The sequence below is a fragment of the Pinus tabuliformis genome, chromosome 9, assembly GCF_031772625.1.
Source record: "Pinus tabuliformis cultivar Carrire ecotype Pingquan chromosome 9, CPIR1, whole genome shotgun sequence".
NCBI classification, from domain to species: domain Eukaryota; kingdom Viridiplantae; phylum Streptophyta; class Pinopsida; order Pinales; family Pinaceae; genus Pinus; species Pinus tabuliformis.
In genome coordinates this window covers 1,547,422,839-1,547,431,694 of record NC_142307.1, presented here as the reverse complement: position 1 = coordinate 1,547,431,694, position 8,856 = coordinate 1,547,422,839, and the positions used below count along the sequence as shown (strand labels likewise).

The following is an 8,856-nucleotide window of genomic DNA, read 5'->3' as shown; positions in this document are numbered from 1 at the left end:
TTTAGTTTCTCCCAATTTTTCCCCAGTCATTGCTGACCAGTACCTCTTTATTTTTGTCAAGCTTGAGGAGGATAACATATGCTTGTTCTATGACCTACCCTTCAGGCAAGCCCATCGCTATGTTTTAACGAGCCTAGCGATAGTGAAACTCGTTTTCGTCTAAAGACAAGTTTGTCACTATTTAATGATTTTAACGAGTCTAACGACAAGGATAACTCGGTCCTTTTCATTTTTAGAGAGTCTGAAAAGGTACATAAAGTTAACTCCAAAAGTCCTTTTTTGTCATCTAATCCCTTAAGTCCGAAAAAGTATAAAACAATACAGAAGGGATGAGTTTTCGATAGTTTTAACGAGCCGAATAAAACAAGCGCTCGATCTTTTTGTGCAATAATCCCTCAAGTCCAAAAAGATTAAAATCTAGAGGAGGGATAACTCTTCTGGTCGCTTTAACGAGCTGGGAGGCCAAAACTCGGCAATCTTTTCATATTTTACGAGTCAGATGAAAAGAGCTTAAAGAAGACTCGTCTTTTGAGGAACGAGTGATAAACAGGGTTAGCAGCTGATTCCAGGTACAGGTTGGAATTTTCCAATCACGGCAGTGTCACAAGGATGGCTAGTGAAATCACTCTTCGCAGCTATTCCTCAAAATGGGTAAACAAACATATGGAGGTGAACGATCGGCCAAATGAAAAGTGGAGGTGATGGTGCAAACACGACCAAGGATTTAATGGCTGAGGATATTACATTCACTGTGGTTATTTACCGGGATAGTTCATTTTTTAACGAGCTTAAACGCGGGTGGAAACATTTGCTCGATCTTATGTTTATTTTTTAACGAGCATGAACTATGTGCTAAAACTGCTCGGATCTTGCGTTTATTTTTTAACGAGCATGAACTGTGTGCTAAAACTGCTCGAATCTTGCGTTTATTTTTTAACGAGCATGAACTGTGTGCTAAAACTGCTCGATAAGTTTGCATGCCCCCAGCATAATAACGCAAATCGAGGTGCATGCCCCCCAAGCTTCATTGCATTCAACTTGGTGGTTGGAATGAAGGTTTACCTTTGATATTTGGAAAGGGGATTTGTTTCATTTTTTAATGAGGTTGACACGAGATTAGAACCATCCTCGGAGCCCACTGTATTTACAGTATTTCTATTAGGGCGATGATCCATGCTGACAAAATGTTTAGGAATCTTCCGAATCCATTAGATATAGAAGATTTCATATTGTAGGTTTCCACTGTGGCCACTTCCGCCAGATTACTTGCAGGCGGTAGGGCAAAAGTACCCATTAAGGCAGGGTCTTTTAGGAGGCCTACTCCAATATTTTGAAGCGAATGATTGCTTCCATGGATCTTTGGAGTGCTTCCCGTAACTTGTGAACTGTCGGGGAGGAAAGTTTGTCGGTCGACGACTGTAATTCCTCCTTGAAAGGGAAATGCAATCTTCCTGAAGTAGGTCGACACAGCTGCGGCCATGGGATATATCCAGGGCCTTCCCAGTAGGATGTTGTAATCGAGGTTTCCATCGATTACTTCAACATCAACTTCTACTGTTTTGCCCCCCAGTTCAACTTGCAAGTTACTTAAAATCCCGTATGGAGTGTATGATCATCCATCAAATGCTTTTAACGTCGTTGACGATTTCGACAAGGGTGGTGAGCCTAAATTTTTCCAGCAACTCATCGACATAAGACATGTAGATGCCCCCTCATCAATAATTGTTTGATGAACAGTTTTGTTGAGGGCTTTCACTTGAATAAGGAAAGCTAGTTGAGCTGGTAACTGAGGGTCATATTCTTTATGATCAAAGGCCACAAGGTTGGAATCCATTGGGCCAATGCCACCTATTGCTGATAATAAAGCTTGCTCTTGGGAGGGGCAATTTTGCAGTACCTCAAGTGTCGATATAGCGGACGACGATTGGGCTAGGTCCTCTACTATATTATAATTCGGTGCTACTTTGGCACGAGGATTAAATGTCGATTTGTGTATTACTCCCTTTGGCGACTTTATCATTGGTTCAGGAATGATGGGTGGCACAACTTTGGTTAAAGTTGTCGTCGAACTACTAGGTTGTTCATTAGCCTTGTTATTCGACAGTCGTGGATTCCCGTAATCTTTATTCCTTGTCAAAGCATCATTTTGCTGCCTTGAGACAGATAACATAAGCACTTGGGATCGGGAAGCATTTTGATTAGCAACCAGTTTGGTTCCCGGGCTTGGAAACGGATCAGTCAATACCGCTAGGGTTTTTGAACTCTTAAAGAGCTTCTTAACTTCAGCTATATGTGGACAATCTCTCGTCCAATGATCCTCATCACATATATGACACCCCGCAGGGGGTTTCCTTTTTCTCCCATTCTTTTTCTTCTTGCCCCCTGGTTGCTTCAGTTGTTTGCCCTTGTCGGTCGACATGACATTTACTTCCGAGGCAAGAAGTTCCTCATTTGCATTTTGACTAGAAATATTACGGGCCCTTTTAGATGTAGCCTTTGTCGATTTTGTGTCTGTCGTGCCAATCACGCCATCGATGGCATGAGAGTCATTGTTTGATTTAGGAGGAGGAGGAATTGAGAATTCCGGTCTAGGGGCGTCAGGTATTTTGTCGTAGAGCATGCCAGACTGAGTATAGACCAAGTCCAGATATTGCGCACGAGCGATGACTTGCTCTTCCGTTACGACTCCCCCCTTTGCCACATCTTCCGTGATTGTAGGAAGTAAGGATTTCATAAACCATTCAGCTAATAGCTGATCGGGAACGTACGTTTTTACCATCCTACGACGATGTTGCCACTCATGTATATGATCAGATATGTGAGTGGCCGTTGTCTGTTTGAAGTTGGTTAGGAGTTCTGTTCCCGTTTCATACCTTATCGGTAATTGAAAATGGGTTAAGAAAGTCGTGGCTAAGGTATTGAATTTGTTGAACGAAGCTCTAGGCAATTCAATATACCATTTTGCCGCTGGACCAGTTATCGTCCTCTGAAAAAGGCGAAGCCTAATCGAATCATCGTTTAGGGTGTTTGATGAACACCACAGATGAAATGTCATCACATCATTCGATGGATCTTCACCCGGATTTCCATTAAATTTAGGAATATCTGACGGAGGTTTATGCGGAATCGCTGGCCACCAAGGGGCATAAGCAATCGGATCATTCGTCAGCCGGTTTAGATCTGGTAATTCTAGAGTTGCTACAATAAATCAATTACTTCTGATATCAGATTACAAATTGAAAAAAATCGCGGATATATTATACATAGTCCAAATAATAATCAGGACGGAATTTTTCCTATAGATGTTGTTTTTATGCCTGTTCGCGATGCAAATTATAGTATTCATTCCTATGGGAGCGGAAATGAAATACGAGAAGTCCTTTTCCTGGAAATATGGACGAATGGGGGGTTAACTCCTAGGGAGGCACTTTACGAAGCTTCTCGAAATTTGTTCGACTTATTTATTCCCTTCCTGCATGGAGAGGAACAGAACATCGATGGAATGAACAATAAAAAAGGGTCTAATATGCTTCCCTTCCCCCTTTCGCACGTATTGACTGATACGGGGGAAATGAAAGAAAAAATAGCATTTCAACTTATTTTCATTGACCAATTAGAGTTACCCCCCAAAACCTATAACTCCCTCAGAAGAGCCAATATACATACATTATTGGACCTCTTAAATTACAGTCGAGAAGATCTAATGAGAATTAAACTCTTCGGGAAGGAATCTATCGAACAGGTATTGGAAGTTCTACAAAAACTTTTTGCAATTGATCCACCCAAGAATTAGTTTCGGGTTCATAAAATGGTTGGTTTCATTTCATCTCTTCATTTCCTTTACCCAAGTTCTTTTGGAGAGTCTTGAGAATCTTTGACATATCTCTCTTTCGTGGAATATTCGAAAGAAATATCTGACAAGATGGGTATATCTAGGGAGATATAATTTGTCTTAAAGCAACTACTCCCTAGATATATGAATAAAAAAATTGAAATATTTTTATATTCGACAGTTGGATCAAATTGGATTGGAAAAGACCTAAAGTTAAAGATTCATCAATAGGCAACGCTGCCCCAATACCTAACCAAAGGGCTACTACAGTACCGATCAGGGATACTGTTGTAGCTACTAGACGATGAAATGGATTCTGAAATTGATTCACATTCTCTAGAAAAGGCACCGTCAATGATCCCGCGGGTACTGAGCCCATTAAAAGGACACCTAATAATTTGTTAGGTACTGTACGAAGTATTTGGAATACAGGGAAAAAATACCATTCGGGCAATATCTCCAAAGGAGTTGCAAATGGATTTGCTGGTTCACCAATCATTGATGGTTCTAGAACCGCTAAACCTATTATACATGCAATAGTACCTAAAATTACTACTGGAAAAATATATGAAAGATCATTGGGCCAAGCGGGCTCTCCATAATAATTATGTCCCATACCTTTAGCTAATTTAGCCCTTAATGCAGGATCATTTAGGTCAGGTTTCTTTGTTATTGGGATAAGTAGATCTTTATGGATCTATCCCCCGAAAGAACCGGACATGCCAATTTTTATCATCCGGCTCGAACAATAACTGGAGGAAGTATATATCACTTATTTTTTCCCGTGATGGAAGACGAATTGGAAAAATAGGAACTAATAATGTCTCTGATCATCCATCATTGGTCATTTTATTATTCTAGTTAAATGCTCATGACCCAAGTAAGCTCACAAATTCGATCATGATCGATATGCCTTTTGGACCATCTTAGTCCTTGTAATTTATGTTTATCACCACGAATAGACCTCAAAAGTTTTTTAGCATACAAGGTATTGACTTGTTATTGATCTGGCCTCTCTCCTTCCTTAGATCCCTTCTTTCACTCCAATAGTTTTACCATCGAAATGGATGCAAGGGAAATGGATGCATTTTCACACTATGAAAAGGAGGACTAAAGTCATATAGTCCAATTATTGAATATATGAAAATATTGTCCCATTGTCCGGATCTCACGGAGCCCTTCCTGATTCGGATTCGATCATAGAAAGAATTCTCTTGGAACGGAACAAACTGACCAATGCCTTTCCACCTAGGTGCTAAACTTCCTATTTCTGATAAGGAAATTGGGACAGAGACACATTTTATCAGAAATATTTATGTGGTAGATCGGAGAAAGTATCTGCATGGCCTAAAGAGGAAATAATTCCATGTAGAGTGTTTCAATTTGGAACGAAGATTCAATATTACTGGATCCTTATGGAACAGAATATATTACCATGCATGATATGGAAGGAACGCAATAATTGATTCTTAAGAATTACCATTATAGCCCACTTCTCCCCCATACTACGAGTGAAAGGGAAAATGTAAAAACTACCATTAAAGCAGCCCAAGTTATACCGACTATATCCATACGGATCATGTTCTCTAAAAAATAATGATTTCATCATCGAGATGATAAGGGAACTATTAACCATAGTGCAAAGTTGAAGTTGAAATGAATGGTCCACCTTTGCATTCTGAACGTTACTGACGTTCGAGCTGATATGAGAGATCAATAAATCCATTTGTTCATTGACCAACAAGTTACTATAACTAACTCGAGGGTCGTACATTCACGACGGAATCGGGATCAAATGTATGTAACTCACTATCTATATTGGTAATATGTACCAATATGTCTCCAGAGGTTCTGTAATGGAAATACAGACTTTTCCTTCCATTTACTTACCTCAACAAGGCGACACCCGGATTCGAACTGGGGATGGAGGATTTGCAGTCCTCTGCCTTACCACTTGGCTATGTCGCCGAGATATGGGAATCCCATGGACAGATCGAATCTTTTGTCCTTTCAAGTCATTCTTTCGTCCTTTAAGTATAGTATGAGATGTATGCTAAAGTCAACCATAAAGGAAATGGATCTAATTTGTTCTCCATCTTTCTTTCGATCTGACTATTTTCATTAGGAAATTTTCTAAGTGAGATTAACATTTAAGAATGGTTTGATTCATTCGTTCATAGCTCCATTTCACGTGGTTGGAAGAAAGTATCAAAGTACCTCTTCCTTATCCTTTTTTTTTTTTATTGGAAGTATATCTGGATACGGGTAGAATTTCATGGGATATAGTGAAGACTGAATATACATCCGAATCTTTTTTGTCGGATTGATCCATATAGATCAATCGGGAATAATTTAATAGATTTTTCTACAGATGGGAAACTTCCAATGCGATTAGATGAAAATGAGGGAGCGTTTACAATCCCTGAATTTGGTAAGATACAATTTGAAGGATTTTGTCGTTTTATCGATCAGGGCTTGATGGAAGAACTTCATAATTTTCCAAAAATTGAGGATATAGATAAAGAGGGCCACTCTTGATTCAGGTTAGGCAAAGCATACCCAGGATAAGATGGAATCGCCTGAGCAGTGGGTCTTTGCATACCAGCATAATGTATTTGATGCTGGCAACTTTGACAAGGTTGATGGGCATAACCATTATAATATGGTTGTTGATTACCGCTTTGGAAATGCGAATGCCCATTACTTACAAAGACTTGTTGCTAAGGTCCTTGATATGATTGCTGGAATGGGCGTTGTTGAGTTTGAACCAGCTCTGGTTGTTGAACCATTTGCTGTTGACCAATACTGGATGATTGACCAAGATGAGGAGTCATAGTACTTGTTTGATCCTGAGTCGTTCTAGATAAGGAGGCACTAACCTGAGGTTGTGATTGAGTCGTTGAGACAAGAGGTTGTTGTATTGAAACCCGAAGCTGATGGGGTTGACATACAACAGGTAGCGCTTGTACTTGCGACGCAGTAACCATAGCAGGTATAGTGGGAATATTCGACACAGGGTGGACTGGTTGCATTGAATATACAACCCTTGGTTGCTGAGGCAATATTGGTACCCAACCGCTTGATGTAATTCCAGTTTGACCTGAACTTTGTTGTAAACTCCCATATGGTTGTTCTCCGGGAGGGGACAATGAAAAGGCATACTGCCCTCCATATGGTGGCAATCCAGTACTTAAAGGGCAGATTGGCCTTTGAAGACACATTGGATCAATTTGTTGAGTTTCAACATAAGAAATACCAGATGATAATCCGGATGAAGAAATAGGAACTAACCATGTCGTCGAAGCAGTCCCTGATGGGACTCCGACTTGTTGTTGATAACTTGCCGGGACAGATGGTATACCATCGAACATCGTTGGGGTAGCAGCAGGAGGCTCTGCCGCTGCTGTGTCGGATGACACAGTCCTGGATGTCGATGGTTGTTCAGACATATCTAGTCTATCCAAAAGATTTTCTAGCAATTCTACAAGAACTTACGATGAAAAGAGACTAACTTTGAAGATCAACGAGGGAATGGTGATGATTATTCCGTTTAAAATAAATTTTAACGACGCTTAGAAACAACCTACTTTTTCAATTTTAAAGAGTCGAGAAAAAGCAAAAGATGACTCTAGTCTCCTTCGATGTTTTAACGAGCCCGAAGTGACAAATGCTCAGATGGACTTTTTCCGTTATAGAGTCTGAAAAAGGCCAAAAGAAACTGCTCTAGAGTTCTAGGCAGAGGGTGTGCCAAACGTTTCGCAAAACCGCAGAATACTTTTTAGGGTACGGGCGGTCGATCTTCCTGAATGCTGTGTTCAGTGCATTGCGATCAGTAGGGCGGCCGACATGGCTTCCTAAGGATAAAGGTTTTATGCCTATAGGGGTCTCCCAATATATACGCGATGGTACGTGGGAGCACAATCCGTACTGGCGCTATCATCCCTCAGGAGGAATCACCCACCATCCACGAGATCGACAGTCACCAGGCTTTACGACACCGGAACATGTCTCTAGCCTAGACCTCTATGTTGTGCGTTATGTTTCAAATCGTTGTTAAGTTCATTCAATTTATTTTAGGTTGATCTTTTTAGAATTTTTCCTTTCAAGGTTCACCACGAGATGTATGATACAATTCCTAAATGCAGTCTAAAGATGATAAGCAAGCTTTATATCTTTTCAACTTTGAAAATCCTAGCTACTAAGGGAAAAGAAAGACACCATCTTTTCTCAAAGAGCAATCAGCACACTCTAATGCACTTTTCCTAAATCAAACATGCAAACTATCAAAATGCAAATGCACAATGCAGGTGTTTGTTTTCCGCTTCCTTAGTATTGATGCCTACAAAGAAAGCTTTTTGTACAACTTTGAATTTTCTTTTAAATGACAAATACAAACAAGTTTACTTTTTCGAAATCAGAGAGGGTAGAAGAGATTACAACACTTAATGATTTTCGAAATGAACACTTGTTTCGACACTTAAAAGAGACAAACTCAAACCAATAAGAAAAAGCAAATGTATAATCAACTGTAAACAGCCAATGAACTCTCTCCTAAGATCACAATCAACAGATCTGAATCAAGGGCTACAGGATGATTATCACTCATGCAAAGGAAAACTGCGAATGACGCCACAAACACATAAAAACACTCACAGTCTTTTTGTACAAAAGGAGGCAGAATTCAAGCAGAGAAAAGGAGTTATCAGACTGGTACCTATGCTGGTTACAGGCTGCAAAAATCAGAGATCAAAACAGGGCAAAACAGAGCAGAGAACCCCAGCTGCACAAGGGAAAACTGGTTCAGCGCAATTTCAACACAAGGGTTTTGACATTCAGCGCAGGTAGCCTTCACGGGACCTGCGTTGAAATGCAGAATCCCTTCACTGGGTCTGCGCTGAAGGAGAAACTCTCGTTTCTCACTGGGTTCTGGGTCATAGATTGCTATTTAATTCACTGTTTCGGGCCAAATCAAAGCAACAAGCAAGGTGCAATCAAAGGGATGCTTTGAGGGAGTACTAAGATCT

At 40.3% G+C, this 8,856-nt stretch overlaps 1 non-coding gene across 1 annotated transcript; it reads right to left on the bottom strand.

Moving 5' to 3' along the window:
* Positions 1–5,729: 5,729 nt before the first annotated feature.
* TRNAC-GCA (transfer RNA cysteine (anticodon GCA)) lies at positions 5,730–5,800 on the bottom strand. The gene has a single exon. It is a non-coding gene; the product is annotated as a tRNA-Cys (tRNA).
* Positions 5,801–8,856: the final 3,056 nt, after the last annotated feature.